The sequence below is a fragment of the Ambystoma mexicanum genome, chromosome 3q (genome assembly GCF_040938575.1).
Source record: "Ambystoma mexicanum isolate Mex_15411 chromosome 3q, UKY_AmexF1_1, whole genome shotgun sequence".
NCBI classification, from domain to species: Eukaryota; Metazoa; Chordata; class Amphibia; order Caudata; family Ambystomatidae; genus Ambystoma; species Ambystoma mexicanum.
In genome coordinates, this window is record NC_090926.1 from 838741239 (window position 1) to 838762867 (window position 21629).

The window sequence follows — 21629 nt, forward strand, 5'->3', positions numbered from 1 at the left end:
TGGGGGTGGTGGGAGACATGAGTTGGACATGGGTGGGGGCCTGCTGGCAGGTGCCCCACAGTGCTGGGGGGTGGGGGTGGTGGGAGACATGAGTGGGGCCCTGGTGGAGGGTGACCCTGGTGGCTGGGGTTTGGGGGTGGTGGGAGACATGAGTTGGACATGGGTGGGGGCCTGCTGGCAGGTGCCCCACAGTGCTGGGGGGTGGGGGTGGTGGGAGACATGAGTGGGGCCCTGGTGGAGGGTGACCCTGGTGGCTGGGGTTTGGGGGTGGTGGGTGACATGAGTTGGACATGGGTGGGGGCCTGCTGGCAGGTGCCCCACAGTGCTGGGGGGTGGGGGTGGTGGGAGACATGAGTGGGGCCCTGGTGGAGGGTGACCCTGGTGGCTGGGGTTTGGGGGTGGTGGGAGACATGAGTTGGACATGGGTGGGGGCCTGCTGGCAGGTGCCCCACAGTGCTGGGGGGTGGGGGTGGTGGGAGACATGAGTGGGGCCCTGGTGGAGGGTGACCCTGGTGGCTGGGGTTTGGGGGTGGTGGGTGACATGAGTTGGACATGGGTGGGGGCCTGCTGGCAGGTGCCCCACAGTGCTGGGGGGGGGGGTGGGAGACATGAGTGGGGCCCTGGTGGAGGGTGACCCTGGTGGCTGGGGTTTGGGGGTGGTGGGAGACATGAGTTGGACATGGGTGGGGGCCTGCTGGCAGGTGCCCCACAGTGCTGGGGGGTGGGGGTGCAAGGGGACATGTGTTGGTGTTCATTAGTTCAAGGAGACATGTGCCTTTGCTGGGGGGCATGCCCATGTTGGGTGGGCTGCCTGCGGGACATGACCAGGGATGCAGGGTAGTCCCCTGTGGTGTGGGCTGCCTGCAGGGGCCGTGGAGGGTGTACAGGGTACACCTGGGAGGAGCCACATTGTCAAATCACATGTGGAACTTCCCGCGCACCCCTGAAATTCACGCGCCCAGGCTATTCGCGTGTGGGACTTCCCGCGCACCCCTGAAATACACGCGCCCAGGCTATTCGCGTGTGGAACTTCCCGCGCACCCCTGGAATACACGCGGCCAGGCTATTCGCGTGTGGAACTTCCCGCGCACCCCTGAAATACACGCGCCCAGGCTATTCGCGTGTGGAACTTCCCGCGCACCCCTGAAATACACGCGGCCAGGCTATTCGCGTGTGGAACTTCCCGCGCACCCCTGAAATACACGCGCCCAGGCTATTCGCGTGTGGAACTTCCCGCGAACCCCTGAAATACACGCGCCCAGGCTATTCGCGTGTGGAACTTCCCGCGAACCCCTGAAATACACGCGCCCAGGCTATTCGCGTGTGGAACTTCCCGCGAACCCCTGAAATACACGCGCCCAGGCTATTCGCGTGTGGAACTTCCCGCGCACCCCTCAAATTCACGCGCCCAGGCTATTCGCGTGTGGAACTTCCCGCGCACCCCTGAAATACACGCGCCCAGCCTATTCGCGTGTGGAACTTCCCGCGAACCCCTGTAATACACGTAGCCCGCTCCCCCAGGCCCGATCGCGTGAGGAACTTCCCGCGCACCCCTCAAATTCACGCGCCCAGGCTATTCGCGTGTGAAACTTCACGCGAACCCCTGAAATATACGTAGCACGCTCCCCCAGGCCCGATCGCGTGTGGAACTTCACGCGAACCCCTGTAATACACGAAGCCCGCTCCCCCAGGCCCGATCGCGTGAGGAACTTCACGCGAACCCCTGTAATACACGTAGCCCGCTCCCCCAGGCCCGATCGCGTGAGGAACTTCCCGCGAACCCCTGTAATACACGTAGCCCGCTCCCCCAGGCCCGATCGCGTGAGGAACTTCCCGCGCACCCCTCAAATTCACGCGCCCAGCCTATTCGCGTGTGAAACTTCACGCGAACCCCTGAAATATACGTAGCACGCTCCCCCAGGCCCGATCGCGTGTGGAACTTCACGCGAACCCCTGTAATACACGAAGCCCGCTCCCCCAGGCCCGATCGCGTGAGGAACTTCACGCGAACCCCTGTAATACACGTAGCCCGCTCCCCCAGGCCCGATCGCGTGAGGAACTTCCCGCGAACCCCTGTAATACACGTAGCCCGCTCCCCCAGGCCCGATCGCGTGAGGAACTTCCCGCGCACCCCTCAAATTCACGCGCCCAGGCTATTCGCGTGTGAAACTTCACGCGAACCCCTGAAATATACGTAGCACGCTCCCCCAGGCCCGATCGCGTGTGGAACTTCACGCGAACCCCTGTAATACACGAAGCCCGCTCCCCCAGGCCCGATCGCGTGAGGAACTTCACGCGAACCCCTGTAATACACGTAGCCCGCTCCCCCAGGCCCGATCGCGTGAGGAACTTCCCGCGAACCCCTGTAATACACGTAGCCCGCTCCCCCAGGCCCGATCGCGTGAGGAACTTCCCGCGCACCCCTCAAATTCACGCGCCCAGGCTATTCGCGTGTGAAACTTCACGCGAACCCCTGAAATATACGTAGCACGCTCCCCCAGGCCCGATCGCGTGTGGAACTTCACGCGAACCCCTGTAATACACGAAGCCCGCTCCCCCAGGCCCGATCGCGTGAGGAACTTCACGCGAACCCCTGTAATACACGTAGCCTGCTCCCCCAGGCCCGATCGCGTGAGGAACTTCCCGCGAACCCCTGTAATACACGTAGCCCGCTCCCCCAGGCCCGATCGCGTGAGGAACTTCCCGCGCACCCCTCCAATTCACGCGCCCAGGCTATTCGCGTGTGAAACTTCACGCGAACCCCTGAAATATACGTAGCACGCTCCCCCAGGCCCGATCGCGTGTGGAACTTCACGCGAACCCCTGTAATACACGAAGCCCGCTCCCCCAGGCCCGATCGCGTGAGGAACTTCACGCGAACCCCTGTTATACACGTAGCCCGCTCCCCCAGGCCCGATCGCGTGAGGAACTTCACGCGAACCCCTGTAATACACGAAGCCCGCTCCCCCAGGCCCGATCGCGTGTGGAACTTCACGCGAACCCCTGTAATACACGTAGCCCGCTCCCCCAGGCCCGATCGCGTGAATAACTTCACGCGAACCCCTGTGATGCACGTACCCTGCAAATCGCGTGTGACACTTCCCGCGCACCCCGGTATACATGCACACGTATTTTTTGTCAGCGGGTGTCCGTGTTTGTGGGTACCCCTTTGCACGTCATTTTTCCTGGAGGGCCACAGTATGGGACATTCATCATGGCAGTATATAGGTGCTATTTGTTGGCGCACCTTTTGGCGCACATTTCTTACAGCCGCAGAGACGCTACCGCCTCCTTTCTTGTGGCGGTCGTGTTTGTGCCTGTGCGCTGGTTTGAGCGTGCGCTTTTTTCCCCTATTCTATTCCATGAATACGTGTTGTAGGCGAGCGTGTGGGCGTTCCGCGCACTTGTGCCCTGTACTTCCCCCGTGACGCCCACGTTTTGGCAAGTTGTTCCCCATTCCGAGTGTTACGCCCGTGTTCCGCCTACTTTTATTGCGTGCGCCGCGCTATGTGCGATTTTCGCTGTGGCCTGTGCGATTTTCGCTGTGACCTGGCGCACGCTGTTAGATGGCCTGTGCGCTAACGTGCGCCGCGCACTTTTTATCGCACATCCGCTGGTTTTCTCGCGCACGGACTTCCATGAATCGACGTGCGCTGCTTTTCGTGCGATTTTCGCACGTTCACTGCGATTTTCGCTATTCCACTGCGATTCGCACGTTTTTGCCCACTTGCGCCGCGCTAATTATTCCATGAATCGGCCTCTTAATCTGTCCTGTAATTGTTTCCCCTGATCTGTGGCTTGTAAATAGGTGCACATGTGTTACAGCACTTCTTTCGAATGAGTAGCATCTTGAGGTCAAGGCGTAAATATTTTGCCAGCCGTATCCTTTACCCAGTGAATGTGGTATTTCATTATCTTATCTTTGTATCTGGGGAGTGACTTACACAAATGAGCAATGGGAGCGTTTTCCGACATGTTAACAATATAAAACACAACTTGCCAATAGTCAGTGAACACACTTCAGCACTAGCACACTTTGTATCTGTGTTGTCTCTCCGTTTTCTACCTCTTCCCAAAAAGATTTTTTTCTACAACAATATTGCACTCATGTCTCTCTCCGAGACAGCATGCTCCAAAATCTCTTTCCTGAGCAGCACCAACTAAACTGCTGCTCACACGCCAAACAGCTTCTTATTGTTAACAACAAACATTCACCCACCTACCCACGTTAGATCTCCTGCACCTGTCTTCATCTCTTGTGGATTTTAGCTGTTTTATTTGTTCTGTGTATTTGTCAGTGCCCTTAAGCCTTAGGGTCAGTGGTTCTGCACTATATAAATCCTAAATAATAATAATTCGAGGGGATTGGGTCCTCCGACATATTCCATATCTATGACATGTAATCACCACAGCTGTGCTGCTTCGGAAACTTTTTTCGGCGTCTGCGTCCTGCGTCGATGACGTCGATGCGCCGTCGTCGAGGGCCTCCTCCGACGTCCGACGTCATCCGATGTGATAAGTAGGACGCAGGACGCCCGTAGCCTCAGTTGTAGTTTTTCCTTGTTATTTCTTGTGACCTCTTGGGACACTCTTCGTCTATTCTCTATGGAGTCTTTTTGCATACTATTCTCATGCACCTGGATCTCAATGGCTGTCTGTGCTCCTATTAATTCAATTAACTTATAAGGCTACTGCTTCGTCTCCTGTGAACTATCTCGTCTCTGCATTCTGCACGACAACTGCTCTCTTCTGCGCTTCTGACCTTGGTGCGTGCTGCAAACTGCTGTTGGGGCAATTTCAGAGCTCCTGAAATAATATGTTTTATGTATTTAAAATCTCATTCTAGGCATTGCTAACTTCTAGGCCCGATGCAGCCTTTCTGCTAAGAAAATGGATGTACTCATGCATTCCTCTCGCCTTCACGTTGGCGACCTATATAGGCACTTGTTAATGTTGGGGGTTAATGTTGTGTTTCCTGTGTATTCAGCATCTAAACTGCCGATACTTTCGTCTGCGCCATAAGTGTAGTGAGTCCCTCTCTTGGTATCCTGGAAACCTCCTTTCTTCTGTGTTATATACAGCGCAACCGTGTGCTTTCTGCTTTTTAGCTATGATCCTTACTTAGTGTTTTGTCAACCTAAACTATTCTTTATGGCAGAAGCATATACATCGATTTTTTAAGGCATTTTTTGTTGGAATCTGTCTTTGTATGTCTCATCTTTCTTTCAAAGGCTTATGCAATGGTAACGCTGTCTCAGCTGGTATGTTTTCTCACTTGGACGGTACTGGCAGGGAACAAACATAGGAAGCAGTAATTGTGTACACATCTGAGTAGGGACAGTAGGGATTCCCTGCATATTCATCTGTACCATTACAATATTTCTTAGAATGCCACGGCAAGCTTAGATATTTGGGTCTCTATTATGGGTGTTTCATCACGTATAGTGCTACTAACTATTATAAATGATAAAATGATTTATTTTCGAAACCAAATGCAATGTTTAATACATCGCTATGGAACATTTTCGATTAACCCATTGGGAAGGTCATCCCAGCGATATTTTACGGGACTGAAAATTACTATCTTTTAGATGAGCTATCGAAATCTGAACGATTATTATGGAGAAAAATGTTGTCCCCCTGTTATTATTAGGTTTGAGCTGGTCTTAAAATCATTGTATTCCTATTGGCTGTGGAGGAAGCTAACTCTCTGCAAAAAATGATGTTTCCACCAGAAAATGCCATCTTTGAATTGTTATGTGGCACTGATTTTTGTTAGAAAATTAAAAACATCACTGCCAAAACAAGGTTTTAATTTGGTATATTTATGACAGGATATGAGTCTTGCCAAAAGTGAACTCACACAATATGATTGGTGTGAAACTTGTACTGCGGTTCGATGCTATAAATACTACAAACACATCCATAAAGAAATTAAGAGAGTAGGTGAAAGGAATATTGATTTAACCCAATCTCTCTCACCTCAGAAGAACATTGATGAAATTTGATATGATATGATATGATAGTTTATTTATATAGCACCTGTACACAATGTGTTTCAAAGCACTTCAAGGCAAGGGAACAAGGGAAAATACAATGACATTCTTACAGGCCTTGAACAGTAAGGATGTGAAATTAACTATTGTACTCGGCCGGACTAAATTTCAGATAGTGCAAGAGTTAAGACATAGATAAGGAAGGGAGGGGGACATTCCTTGAATGGAAACAGACAGGCGACTACCGTACGAGGCTTGATGACAATTCTGGTAGAGCCAGAGAAAAACAAAAGGTGAGGGAGGAGGGGTGCAGAAAGGGAGGGGAGGAACAAAACAAGTGACTATCGAACTAGACCTGACAACATTTCAGATAGTGTTGGAGGGGTGGGGAGGAGATTAGGAAAAAAAACAAGTCAGAGGAGGGGGGAGGAGACAGACTGGGTTGCTATCCTAATAGGTCTAGGTAGAATTCGGATAGTGTAAGTGCTTAGAAGAAAGTAAGGGGAGGAGGTGGGGCGATAGGAAAAGGGAGAAAGGGAGAGGAGGAGAGAACAGAGAGTAAGCAGTCAAAAAGAGTGGAGAAGCAAGAGGGGAGAGCAAATACAATTGCAGAAGTCAGTAGAAAGACATAATGTTGCAAGCCAGGATACAAGATTTAATTTGCTTAGGACAAATATTTTGAAATGTATTAGAGCTAAATTACCATTTGTGAATGCCCTATGTAATGTAGATTCTGTGGGCAAGATATCGAAACATTGCAGCGCCTAATCATGAACTGTGAGGTTTTGCAGATTGGTACGCTTGATGTGTTTTAGTCACTTGGTTCATGACCCCCTCTGGGATTTTTATTGACACATTTTGGGCACAAATTTGAATAGGGAAGTCTTTTAAATTAAGGGCTTGTGCGATTTTTAAAGAAGTTTAATTTACAGGAAGGAAATTGTGATTATGGGTTTACTCATTTGTAATATTGAGATTATTTTTTTTTATTTGTAAAGTGCACACAAACATGTAGGCATCTGAGTGATAAAGATATGTATTTTCTTTTTTTTAATTGATGTATTTTGTCGGTGTAGTGTAAGGTTTGTAATAAACCAGGTACGCTTACACATTAATAAACAAAATGAATACATATTTTTTGCATAAAATAATGGTCCCTGGCATATGTTGCCTGCCCTTGATAGACAGGTGAAGCGAGTTTTAATTATATCTGCTTTTGTTACATATACCATTAACCTGCATACTTCCCAGTGACTTTTGCTCCTTCCTCAATACTTGTTAAAGCAAACTCTTGGTCTGTTGCTCATATTGCCACATCATCTGAGTACATGTCTGTTTTAATCTCCTTTTAAGTCACATAGGGTATATACTGATTAGTTACACACAGTTCTGTATATACTGCAAACAGTAATGGTAAAGTCGTGTGCTCTTTATTTCGATAAAAGTTGCTTATTCCTATTAACATATCCCTAATTTTTGAGTTACAGTATGAGGTACTGATCCAACCTATGCATTTTTTTTAGAGCTCTACTTTTTGAACAAAGCCTAGAGAGACTTCAAAGACCTGATGAAATAGCTCCTTTGAATCCTATATATTCACTTCCCCATGTTGCTATTCCAGTGCTTCCACACCATGCCTCTGTGATGCTGGACATGCATTGGAATTACATGGCCTCCAGGTCTTTGTCCTATACTCCCTTATCATGTGTGTTCTGTGTTGTTTTGTACACAGGAGTCCATGTGGGACTCCTGGCAGTACAGCTCTTCCTCCTATTGGTTATGGTGAACAGAGACTCTTGGGATACCCTTAGGGCACCCAAGAGTGGGGGCACAACCCAGTACTCCAGTGCATGTTTTTGGGAAACTGCGTGGCCCACAGAGCAGGGTATGGGCTGGCGGCAGCTCCATGCTGAATTTGACAAGTGCTCTGATTATCCTCCATTTTGGGATACCCAGTCCCTGCCATAGGAATCAGTGGATTCCTGATAGGAGCCAAGATGGCCCATGTGGCCTACTGGTTTCTACTGGCTGTTACCTTCTTTTCCCAAAGTCCTGGGAAGCCCTGACTCTGCCCCTTCCCCTGACTGGCTGTTGGGTAGAAGAACCATATATGGTATTGTGGGGAAGTCCAGGCGAGACTGGCTGGAACCTTGCCAGTGACTGTATGTTGTGGGTGCACCCTTGGGGTGGGACATGGGTGAATGGAGTGTGTGATAAATATGCATTCCAGGATATGGGTGTCTGGTATCTGGGTGTGTGACACAAAGAATGAGACAGCCTTGCCCGAAACTGGCATGAATGCAGTGTGGTGTGCTGAAAGGCTCCTTGCTTGCACCAATCCACATTCCTTGTTATGGGTGCCTGGGTGGAAGTGAAAGGCCTTAATGCACTCTGAGGCTGATTGGCTGCCTCCCTGCATGAATGCCCTTTTGACTGATTGGCTGACTGAGCCTGGCTCAGCAGTGTGAATGAGGGACAGATCTGTATATCTGGGGACCTCTCACTTACCAAATTGTTCAGAAGCTGAGTTGAAACTTGAAGCTGCTAATCCTTGAAGCCTAGCTGAAAGAAAATGGTTTGCTGCTGCTCTCTGTCAATGAAATCTGAAAGCTGTCATGCCTTTCAAGGATTGATCCAAGAGAGGACCTGTGTAGGAGATCTCTTCCCGTGCAGAAGCTGACCTTTATCAAGGCACCCTGAAAGTCAGTCTGAAAAGGCTGTCGACCGGAGACGGGGTCCGCCGAGAAACATTGAAGTAAAGCACCAGGACATCGAGGCCATCGACGTCCATCATCGTCGACCTGGGTTCGGAGGATTTCTGTGACTGCTGGAAGCCCATCGAGTCATGTTGCCCAGAAGCCGGGACAGCTTGACGCTGTGCTGATCGACAACCGGAGTCGCAACGCTCCACCTTTCCCTAAAATCATTTAAACAAAGGGCTCCCTTGCCATCGCCATTGACCGCTTTGTCCCGCCAGAGAAAATCAAGGTCGCAGACGACCGAGGAGAATCTGCCGGTGGATTTCCCACCACCCGAATTCCACAAAGATGCCAATGAGTGAAGATCCAGCCGTGGTCGAGTCATCAACGCTAATGCCGACACCCGATGCACATCACTGAGTCCTCTTTGCGGCACCTAACTTTTGTCATCGAGGCGCACCACACGTCTCGTCTACGCAAGACTTCCACGATCGATCATCGATGAGCACTGTGAAATTTGAAGCTGCTGTCCCGACAATGGTTTTCACATTTTCTTCACAGCATCTCAACGACAGTGGCTCTTGCTTTAAAGGGAGTCCACTCACGAGGAACCCGTAAATGAGCCCTCAACGAAACTCTGCTAACTCAGGTACATTGGGGTAGTGGAACATTTCTGACCAGGAAACAAGACTATTTAAACATATATTGACTGGGCTTCTTGATACACTTCATTACAGGTTTCCCAGGTGGGGGGATCGTCATACATAACTGTGTCCTAGTAGCAAGAGCACCATTCTGCCATTGGTTTACGCATCTTGCCTTCCTTCCTATGTCCTATGCTGATAAACCTTACTGTTTGATTTGTATGCCATTAGAAACTGTCAGCAGTTGGTGCATTTTAAAGGAGTCAATAACTAAGTGTGGTACCACATGGACATGGTATATATTTGCCATATTAGATCTGCCAAAGTACAAAGTGTGTTATTAATTGTGTATATATCTTGAAATGTATTTTTATATAAAGAGCTGTGTTAGCACATAACATAGTGTGTGGATATTCCTTTGTGGGGGGATTGGGGACTACACTTTACTTAAGAACCAGCCTGCATCACCTCCTGAGAGCTTAAACCTTGGTTTCTCGTTGTTCGCTACCCTATGGAGAACCTTGGCTGGGGTGCTCTGTGCTTCTACTCTGCCATATAGAGGGAGGAGTACAAATAGCCCCCCTCCAGTCTTTGTAGCCTCATATTTGGCATTCCACATATCTACAAAGAACCTTTCCCGGGGTCCCTGAACATAGGTGGTGGTAAGCAGATAGAAGAGGAAGGGAGACATGTCTAGCCTAAGAAGCACAGCCCCATCAAGCCCTTCTAGCTTCCACGAGCCAAATCTTGCATAAAAGAAATATACTCTTGAATGTAAGGTACATGAATATAGTTCACAAAGCACACCCGCAAGCATATCTAGACTGGCAAAGGGGAGCTCATAATCTGATCTAGGATATAGAATAGGGGCTTACACCTACTGAGTAATCAAGCAGCAGTCAACACTGACAGTGCTCTTCTGGGCTCAAACAGCCATGGAAGTGAGGACTTAAAAATTATGAACTTCTCTTTTCCAGTCTTTGCATAGGGCAGGGGCTTATTCTACAACCAAAGTAGGCTTGTGTGAAGGTTTGGTTGTCCAATAAGGGGCGCAACAATCAGAGGGCCCACTCCCTCAGCTATCAAAGATTCTCTGATTAAATACTCAATTAGAGTTCAAGGCAAGATATAAAAGGGACCAAGACCAGAACCGCTTAGTAGGAGTTATTAATACATAGAGCAGTGGAAATGAGGGCACACATCAATGGAGAAAGAGTGATAGAGAGAGAGCAAGGGGGCGAACAAGAAAGGTAGAACTAGACAGAGAGAGAGCAAGAGAGAAAGGGGGCTTCATGTGAAAGAGGAGAAAGAGAAGGAATAGTATTGAGAGAGCAAGTGAGAAAGCAGGAGAGAGATGGAGTATGAGAGTGAGGAGCAGAAAATGGGAGCGAAAAGTAGTAGCTGGAATATCAAGAACAAAACGGGAGAAGAAGAAACAGCAAATGTGAGATAGAGTTGAGGAGGATGAGGATTATCCAGAAAGAGGAGAGGATGGACATTTCAGAGTAGGGAAAAGAAAATACAGTGAATTGGAGGATGGAACATATTTGAAGAGGAGGGAATGATGAAAGCAGTGCCATGTCCATTCTCTTTTGACTTGGGTGGCCAAAGTGGAGCACTGATTTAAGCAGGAGTGGCATGCAAGCGCACACACACATAATGATTATAGTTTAGGATAATGGAGTGGCCACTAGGGTGGCCAATCAGATTCCAGGGATAGCACGTGCCACCCCAGGCCATGCCCTGGACATGCCACTGGATTAATGTAAATATCAGGAGAAAAGAAGGGACTGGAGCCAGCACTAAGATCACTACACTGGTTACCAGTCAAGAAATATCTATTTCAAAGCACTCTGGAATCTTCACAGAGCAATTCATGGTGAAGCAGTTCCTGCAAGAAATAATCTGAGACCAAACAGAAGTCTGAGAGACAAAACCCAGTTGTCCACGGCAGACTAGGTTTCATGTATCAAACAAGCTACCTGCATGACTCCACCAGATGGAATTGATATGATATGATAGTTTATGTATATAGCGCCTATACACAATGTGTTTCAAAGCGCTTCAAGGCAAGGAAGGGAACAAGGGAAAATACAACGACATTCTTACAGGCCATGAACAGTAAGGATGTGAAATTAACTATCGTACTCGGTCTGACCACATTTCAGATAGTGCAAGTGCTAAGACATAGATAAGTAAGGGAGGGGGAGAGTGGGAAGGAAATGTAAACAGACAGGCGACTACCGTACTAGGCCTGATGACATTTCTGGTAGAGCCGGAGGAAAACAAAAGATGAGGGAGAGGGGTGCAGAAAGGGAGGGTAGGAACAAAACAAGTGACTATTGTACTAGGCCTGACAACGTTTCAGATAGTGCTGGAGGGAGGGGGGGGCAACAGTAAGGGGATAGGAGAGTGACAGACGAGGTTGCTATCATAGTAGGTCCAGGGACAATTCTGATAGAGTAAGTGCATAGAAGAAAGTAAGGAGAGGAGGAGAGGAGATAGGAAAAGGGAACAGGGAGGGGAGGAGAGAACAGAGAGGAAGCAGTCAAAAAGAGTGGAGAAGCAAGATAAGAGAGTGAATACAATTGCAGAAGTCAGTAGTAACACATAATGTTGCAAGACATGATACAAGATGAAGATGGAATAGCATGATTCAGGGCCACCATGAGAACAAGATGCAAAGGAAGTCCAGCATGAAGAGTTGAGAAAGGGTGATGCTCCGTGAATCAAGTCCATAAAAGTAAAATCCAGCATTGGCTACAAGACGGTGATGGTGAAACCAGAATGTATCAGGACAGACTCCTGTGTGCACGAAGGGGGGGTGTACAAGGGAACAACACTGGGGACCAGAGAGGGTGGGGATGGCCTGTTAGGACAGAGGGTGTAAACACATGTGGTGCATGCTTACCTGCTGTCTTAGCAGGGGGTCGGACCCTGAATCCTCCTGGTACGAACAGGTCCAAACAGCAATAGCCCTTTCCTTTGACTGCCCTTCACTTTGGACGCCCAGGCGAGAGACGCCCTTCATCCAAGAGTTAAGAGCAGGAAGGAAGAGGCAGGGCTAAGAAGGTGGGCGGGGCTTAGGCCAGGTGACCTAGATCCACTTACACCTGCTCCCCAGCTGCAAAGGAAAAGAGGCTGGAGGGCTCCTTTAGTAGGGAAAAGAGCGGCAAGCAGGAAGGCACCAGGTGGGCGGGGCTTGCTAAGTGGTGAAAAGGAGCAGCAAGCAGGAAGGCACCAGGTGGGCAGGGCTTAGGCCAGGTGACCTAGATCCACTTACACCTGCTCCCCAGCTGTTACCGCTCTGGTATCTGGCAGAATTACCACCACCTTACAACGTGACAGGAGCATGCACACACCATCGGTGGAAAATGCAATTCTGTCTGGTGGAATTACTGCCACAAATCAACTTCGTACATTAATTCTGCCTGGAATCGGTAGAATTACCATTACAGCTGCCCAACTCTGTTGTAGTACTGATGTCCAAATGAAGGAATCCATCTCAGCGAGCATCCAGAATGAGGTTGTGCCAGTGAGCATAGACCCACGGTATAGCGAGGACTGCAGCAAAAGATGGACTGACCTCCATGGCTAGGTTTCGCAGCATCATTGTCAACCACAGGTGGCATGCCGAACAATGGTCCTGACCCAATGGGAAGCAAAGGCAGGCATCATTGTCCACATGAAAGTGATAGAGGGTGTTGGCAGTGCCAAAGTGGGATTAAACAGCCAAGAAGATGCTGGTGAGTCTTTAAGTTCCCTCTCCCATGATAATGCAATTGCAAAAGCATGTGTATTCCAGCATAGATGGGCCCCGTGGTCAGCGGAATGGGCACCTACATGGACAATGGGCACCTACATGAGAATCTGTACAAAGGCACTATGAGTACATGCTCTCCAAGGGAAGGTGGGATAATGTTGCAATATACCTGCAACATTGGGGAAGTGTGCCTGTGAATCCATGGGGCCTCGGGAGTCACCTATCTGTGCTGTGAAAGTCCAAGTTGCAAAGTGACCCTCCCTGCACCACCACATCAACAAGCCATATTGGTATACCAAAAGGGCAAAGAGCCCATGCATGTGCCAAGTACACCCTTAGCAGACACTTCTCCCAACTTGCATGCACTGTACTCAATGGCCTGCAAATGACCCTGCCCAATTAGATAACCTGTGTGTAGAATGACCATTCATCATGCTGCATGAGTGTCGCTGCATGAGTGTCTCACTACCCCACATACTATTATGCATGTTGACTGACACCATGTCATTATCCACCTTAAAGGTTCAGAGTCGACTCATGCTGATGAATCAAGGCCCTCCACTTCCCATAATAGCACCATCATTGGCATCACACCGACCTCCACCCCTGCACAAGCCATCCATGGGAAGAGCAGGAGTGACACACCAGGGCCAGAGCAAAGAAGCAACATGTCAGTCTTGCTAAGTGGCATATCAGCCACGGTCCGCACACGTGTGCTCAGTAGCCACGTGACTAGCACTCCACATCCAGCTGCAGGTGTGGCACCCTCAGAAGCTGTGATTGCCAAACCATAGCCGCCACCTGTGATGATCCGTGAGATCAGTGTGACACATGGCACAACACCTGCATCCACCCATCAGCCCCCTTGCTCCCGACTTGAGACAAACAGACTTTCCTATCGGCAGGCTGAGCCAGATACAGGGGCTGATGGCAGTGGTACACCTAATGGAGAACACATCGTCTGCAGGTCCACCTGCTTCAGCCCTGGCCCTCTCCATAATCCACAGGCTGTTCAACAGCATTTACTGAATAACATCTTGGGAGTCTGGATGACATGGAGTGCCATCAGGTCACCACTGAAAACTTGGTGGAGATGCAGCATCTGCACGCAATATGCACAGTGTGCAGGGCTCCTCATGGAGAATAGCAAGTTCATTGGACTGCCAGTGCTGGCAGATGTCCATGGCAACTGTTGCAATAACAACTTTGGGCCATAGGATGAGGGAGCGCACAGAGGGCATGCCAGCTTTTGTCGAATCTATGCACACTAACATGCTCCCCACCCTGCAACATATTGTTGTTTGTGCTATGCTGCACAACATTTGCCTCAGGCAGAATGTCCCCTTGTCCTAGAATGATTATTTAATTAGCTCTTGCCACACCAGATATCCATCCTTGGTGTCCCCATGCTCAATGGGCAGCAGGGTTGAATCTTCAGATAGTGCATCATTGTCTGCTGGCGAGGCATGTCCAGATCTGAGGGGAAGGGGACATTTTGCCTGAGGCAGATGTTGTGCAGCATTTTATTTATTTTATTTATTACTTTTGTTGGTAGCGTCCAGGTCCTGAGGTATCATAGCGCTAGATGGATTACAGTACATTGTTCGATACATTGGTATGGTCAGGGATAGACAAGTTTTAAAGAATGCATATTAGTACCCGGCAAGGGTGCAATCAGAATGAAAGAGCCATTCTGATTGCCCTTGCCGAGTCATTACCAGGCCGGGAATCCCTCTGTCAGGTTTCCACAGCCTTTGTCCCCGGCGGGGGGCGTGGCAGCCCCTCAGCCAATGAAGATGCTAGAAGCGGGGCCATCCATGCTCCGAGTGTCCCCACGGCTCAGAGGCTACCTTCGTCCCATGCCAGGGACTGAGGTAAGGTTTTTTTCTTCCCCTCCCCTTTCCTCCCTCCTCCCACCTCCCTGCCCTCCCCACTCCACTTACCTTCTATCCCTTGGTCCCCGTTGGGGGACGATGACAGCCTCCTGTCGTGTGGAGACTCAGAGCGGGGCCATCCCCGCTCCGAGCATCCACACAGCTGGAGGCTTCCATCGTCCTCCGCCAGGGACCCAGGTATGTTTTTTTTAGTTTTTTTTCCCCTTCCCCTCCCTTGCACCCTCCCAACCGCACTTACCTTCTTTTTTTTTTGGGAGCATATGCGCTGGAAACACTTATGTTTCCACCGCGTCCGGTTCCGATGGCCACCATGGAAAGGGAAAATTAACTCTGTTTTCCCTTTCCCGGTGGCCATTTTGTTTGCAGCGTTTCGGGACAAAGAAAAAGCTTTTAGTGCCCCAGTCATGCAGTTTTTGTGGGCCGGGGTACTAATGGCTATATGCCCCTCCTGGTGGGGGCATTATCGACTCAAATAATGCCCTGGGTCCTTCGTTAAGGCTCTTGCTTCACTCGGGCCTATAACTATGGGCCCCGGGGCATTACCTGAGTCAGTAATGCCCCCGCCGCTCGGGGCATATTGCTTTAGTATTAGCTTATACATATTTGTTGAATAAGACAGTTTTCAGTTTCTTGTGGAATGTGGGGTATGAGGGTTAATTTTCGATAAATGGGAGCAGCAAGTTCCAGAGCAAGGGTACTGTGACAGGGAAGCTTGCTCTGCTGGCTCTTTTGCTGGTGAATCTGGGAGTAGTCCGTGATAGGGTGGAGGAGGAACATAGAAAGCATGGTTTGGTGCTCCTGGAAATGCACTGGTTGAGGTAGGAGGGTGCTTGGTTACAGATGCAACGATGTGTGATAGACAGAATTTTGAAGTCGATGCGCGCTCCAATGGGTAGCCAGTGGGCCTCTTGTCTAGATTGCGAGATGTGGTCTGAGCATTTTAGAACCCAAACTGCTGGAGTGCATTGTTCTGCAGCAATTTTGATGAGGTTTTTGGCCAAGGTTCCAGTAAGGATGACATTGCAGTAGTCGAATTAGCTACCAATGGTGACTCTGGCTAGCGTAAGGCAATTTTCAGGGGAGATGAATTTTCTGCTAGAGTTGATGAGCTCAGTTGAGTAAGTTACGCAAGAGGCAAGGGCGTTGACATGTTTTTGCATAGATAGTTCTGAGTCAAGGTAAACGGGTAGGGTTTTTACATGCTTGGAGATAGCTATTGTGTTGCCATTGATAGAGAATGAGGCAAAGGAGGGGTCCAGGAGTTTAAGGCAGTAGGGGAGCTGACGATGAGGAGTTCAGTTTTGGTATCATTCAGGCAGAGATGGTGGTTAGCCATCTAGACCTGAACAATCCTGTAGACATGGTTGATGTTGGCCGAATCAAGACTATGATTGCTAATGAGCTTGAGAAGGACCTGCGTATCATTGGTGAAGTTTGTGTTGGGGATGCCCAGATCGTCAAGGTGGTCGAAGAGGGGCTTGGTATACATATTGTACAGAGAGGGGGACAGGCAGGATCCTTGGGGGACACCATAGGAGACAGGGATAGGGTCTGCAGCTGTATAATCACTGAAGATTCTCAAGGAGAGTTCGCTCAAGAAGGAGTTGATCCAGATCATAGCCTCTGAGGATCGGTTGAAGAGGGAGGTGAGTTGGTGACACAGGATATTGTGATCTGCCAAGTCAAAGGTGGCAGAAAGGTCAAGTAGTAGGAGGTTGGCAATCTCGCCTGTGTCTCGTATGCTATCAAGTTGGATCTTAAGATGGAGAAGAGCAGTCTTAGTGCTGCGACTGGGTCTGAAACCGGATTGGCGTGAACCAAGTAGGTTGTTGGACTCCAGGTGGGATTGGAGTTGAATTTATGCAGTGCGGGCAAGGATTTTGAGGCGGCAGGGTACGGTTGTGATGGGGTGATAGTTGGTGGGGAGGAAGGGATCCAGTGAGGGCTTTTTGAGGCCCCAGGCCTTTTTGATGGGGGCGAGAATCGAGCAGGGGGCAAAGGAGGCATTTATGACTTGGCAATGATGGGTGTGAGAACTTCTGTGCATATCTTAAGTATATGGGCTGGGCAAATGTCACCTTCGCAATTGGATGGTTTGAGATGCTGCATGATGCTAAAGACATCAGCAGAAGTAACGTGGGAGAAGTGGAAAGGGGGTATGAGGGAAGTGGGAGGTTCCATGATGCGGGGCAGATGAGTGACTACAGTCGTAAGAAGGGATTTTCTGGCTACAGTTTTTGCTCTGAGGTTCTGTGTTTTGTTGGCCAGGGCGGTTTGGACAAGGGAGCACCAAGCTTTATTTTTAGGGAAGCTGGTCGTGGGAGGTGCTGGGGACCCAAGTTCCCTGAGCATTTTCAAGAGCTCTTTGGAATGAGAGCTTGCTTCACTGACTTTCATTGTAGATGTTGGATTTGGTGGTGATGATAGCAGATTTGTATTTGCTGGTGGAAGCTTTGAAGGCATCTGTGTGGGCATGGGTGAGGTTCTTTCTCCAAAGGTGCTCTAAGGCCCTTTTCTGTTGGCAGAGGGTGATAAGTTTATCTGTGAACCATAAGTGGCTATTCAATTTTTCTAGCTAGATTTTTAGGGTGCATGGAAATCTAATGTATGTTGGTGAGTGGCGTTGTAAGCAGTAAGGATGGTTTCACGATTGGCGTTATTGGGTAGAGATGCACTGGAGGTGTAGATGGTGGGTTCTAGCAGCTCCTTGTGGGTGTGTCTAGCAGTGATAGGGATGTGATGGGTGACTTGGCGGGTTGTAGTTGGTGAGAGAGTCAGGGCGAGGAGGATGAGGAAGTGATCCAACCAGGGCATAGGATCAATGGTGGTGATGCTAATGGGCGTATTGACGTGCATGATCCAGTCAAGGATCCTGCCTTTGGTATGTGTAGAGGAGGATATGGCTTGTGAAAAGTTCATATCCATGAGAGTGTCACAAAAGGCTGTGGCTTTCCAGTATGTGGTGTCATTGAATCCAAGGTTAAAGTCTCCAAAGAGTAAGACTTTGGTGTTGGCCTTAATGAGAGGGGTAATGAAGAGAGGGATGTCAGTGTGAAGGAGCTAATACTGTTGGGCTGGTGTTACATTAATAGGATGTTGATAGGTCTTTGGGGTTTCGCCTCCAATTTGGCAAGCAATAATTTGTAGCCAGGCATAGTGGGGGTGGGGGGTTGTGAAGGGAAATCATTGATTTGGAGATGATGGTAACTCCTCCACCAGGGTTATCAGGTCTGTCTGAATGGATGATGGAATAGCAGCTCGGGATGCCGAGGAAGAGAGTGGGCCCTGCTGTGGCATGCAGCCAGGTTTCAGTGAATGCGAGGAGGCCAAGGTCTTTCTCCAGGATGGTTTTGTGTATATCAGGGACATGGGCGCTGAGAGAGCGAATATTAATGAGTGCACATGAGAGGTGTTTGGGTTTGGTGGGGATGGGAGGTGGGATGGGATGGGTAACTGTATGAGCATGGGGGACTGTGGTGCTGTGTGGGGGGATGGTGGAGCATGACACAAGCAACAAATATCTGTCCAACCTTCTCTGACATCTCTGGTACTGTCTGGTACTGTCCAGGCACCGGAAATGTGCCTTAAGCAGGTCAAAGGTCCGCTCAAAACAGAGTCTGGTACTGATATGTGCCTTATTGTAGGCCATTGTAGGCCACCTCCTGTGGCACACATGGATTGCGCACAAGTGTCACCAGCCATAGGAACTAGGGGTAAACAGAGTCACCTGAAAGAGCATGGGACACAGATGTCATTCACAGTGCTTTGAGGATGCGTAGCATGTACATGTCTTATTGATGGACACCCTCTTGATTCAGTTATGTTGCTTTTGTACTACATGGATTTCATTCCCAGTAATCCAATTAAGTGTGATATAATATGGTGGAACATGTGCATTGCCACTTAGAGATACACTGTGCACACAGCTCACAGACACATTTTGCCAGACAGGATAGGATATCAAATGTACATTTTGTCTGTGTTCGGCCTGTGCTGTGCTGTCAAGTAGTGCCCTGCTGGGTGATTTGTTGTTCTTGTGCATGTTTGTGATTTGTGCATTCTTGCCGCAATGTATTCACATACATGGTTTACAGTGTACATGCCAACAGTATCAGGCATTGTTGCATGTTAATTGTGCATTGTTGAACTGTTGCAATGGCTGTATAGGTATGTCTGCCCTATGCATTGTGGTTCCTGTCATCATCTGTTTGTGCATGAGTTACTTGTTGGGGCAATATGTATTCTTGTCAAACAACTGCATAGACATGTTGGACCCAGTCTGTGGGTTGGTGGATATCATATGCAGTGTGAGAGGGAAGATCCTGCATGTACGGGGCCTTTACAATGCATGCATTGATCAGTAGTAGTAATGTTCCATCCCCCCTTCACGTGGTATTCAAGTGGTGCTGCAAGATTGTATTGTACTCACCCTGCATACTGGTCCATTGCCCTATGTGGCTCTCCATGAACACAGGCAGGGTGCTATTCCGCAGGACCATGCATTGTGGGTGGATCCAGGAAAGTGGGCACTGCAGTGTGTTATTGACAAGTCAGGGTTGCATGTAACCTGCACATTCATGGAATGGAACTGCTTCCTGTTGCAGTATGCCTCTTTAGAGGCTTCGGGGGAAACCAAATCCACCTAAGTGCAGTCAAGCACAGCAATTATGTTTGGCATGTGGGCTGCTGTGTAGAAACATGCCTTTGTGGCATTTATCTCTGCCAGCGCGGTGGGCAGGGGGAGTGCCGGGATGCATGGCACAGGAATGTCTCCAGCACCGGCTTAAGCACAAGTGAAAAAGTGGGCTGGGACATGCCATGCAGCATTCCCACAGTGTGCTGGAACGTGCCCAAGGCAGGTAAATGTAGTATCGATACAAGCCTTAGCAGGGCAGGTAGGGCTGTCCTGATATTGATCCTGCTCTGGATGTTTTCGTAGAACATGGCCAGTACCTCTGCAATGTTCTCTCTATTCAGCAGGTACAAGTTAACAACGTGGGCCTCAGTCAATGCCCAGGGTGAGGGCCTGACCTGGGGAATGGGCAGTCACCTTGCATGGCATCTCCTCCTCCTACTCCTATTTTCTGTGCCATGAGCCCTGTGCTGCTGTTCCTGCCTCTGCAGGTCAGTGTGGAGCAGGAGCTGCTGCAGTTCCGAATTAACATCAGCTACAAAAGTAGTCAAAAATGGAGTGTTCACCAGGCAAGAAGTAACACAGCTTTATTCAGGGCAAAGAAGCAGCTGGACAGCTATATTCAAACAGATCACAGAACAGAACTACATGAAAAGGTGCTGTCAACGGAACGCTCCTGAATCTAAAACTTGTATACAACTCTAGCTAATTAACATTAGTATCTTTGCAACATCAAAGAATTGCCCCACATACAGCTGATTGGTGTTCGCGCATTAAACTCTTATAGAAAAATATATATATGTACTGTAATTGTGTCCATGAACCTTCCCACACCGCCCTTAATTATATTTTGTGTTGTCACAATCCAGTCCCCTTTCCCACATTGTAATGACAATTTATTGAAGCATTTTAGATGACCAGTGGAAAGTTATTCATCTGTCCCGGTCACCTCATCTTCGTTCACATGAGAAATGCTCACTGCCATGCCACTGTCAGAGCCTTGAAGCACACACATACTGCTATACAAATGTTGCATATTAAGAACTCTTTGACCTTCTTTCCAGGCTAAATATACTAAGGGCAATTTGAAACTGCTGTGGTTCTTTTGACTATATCTAAAAATCACATTTTGCAAATCATTTTGAATTATGAAATGGTTATGCCCTCCTTGTCTATTGATGGGGCCCATGGGTTTTAGTCTGTGACCTTGAAAAAATAACAATTATTGTTTGCTTCTTACCATGCTAGCCTGGGATCGCGGGGTCCTGCAATGTGTTACCAGCCACTGCGGCTTCGTTGCATATGAATAAAAAAGCTAACACGTTTTCTGAAAAAGCATGCTTTAAGGCCTATTTAACAGTGTTTCAGCCTACCCTAAATTTGGATATACTTACCTGTGCGCCATTATTTTTTTAATGTAAATTAGTTTAATTTTGGGCTTGACTGTATAATGATTAAAAGGAGCCCCTCCCCTTTTACAGTGCTACTCTCTTAATTGATAAGTGTGTATCTTTTGACCATGCTGAACTTGCATTTTTATTACAGTGGCAACACGACAGGAAAGATTGATAAACGATTCATCACAGCCTGAGTAAAAGCTGTGACTGTAGAACGTTGACTGCTGTTAGGTAATATTCACCCACTCTGAACCTTCATAGACCTTCTAATCGGAGAGACTGTGGTTGACAATGAGTTTATTGTTATAATGGACATGCAGTTATCCAGATGTTAATTGTATTTGAAAGAACTCTAAGTAGCATTTCATATGTTGAAGGAGTGAATAACGATTGTGTTGCATATGTCAACACTTTTTCAAGCCTCTCTTATAAATTGAAATGGATCATTCTCAGACATTGGCATTTGGTTAAAAATGGTTGTCAAGACTGGATACCACACTGTTTGCTTTTAAAAGAAGCACTAATCATAGGGACGTTGTTTAGAAAAGATACACAAGGTTCCACTCAAGCACATAGAACCATTGGGGACTCCCTCCAGTGAT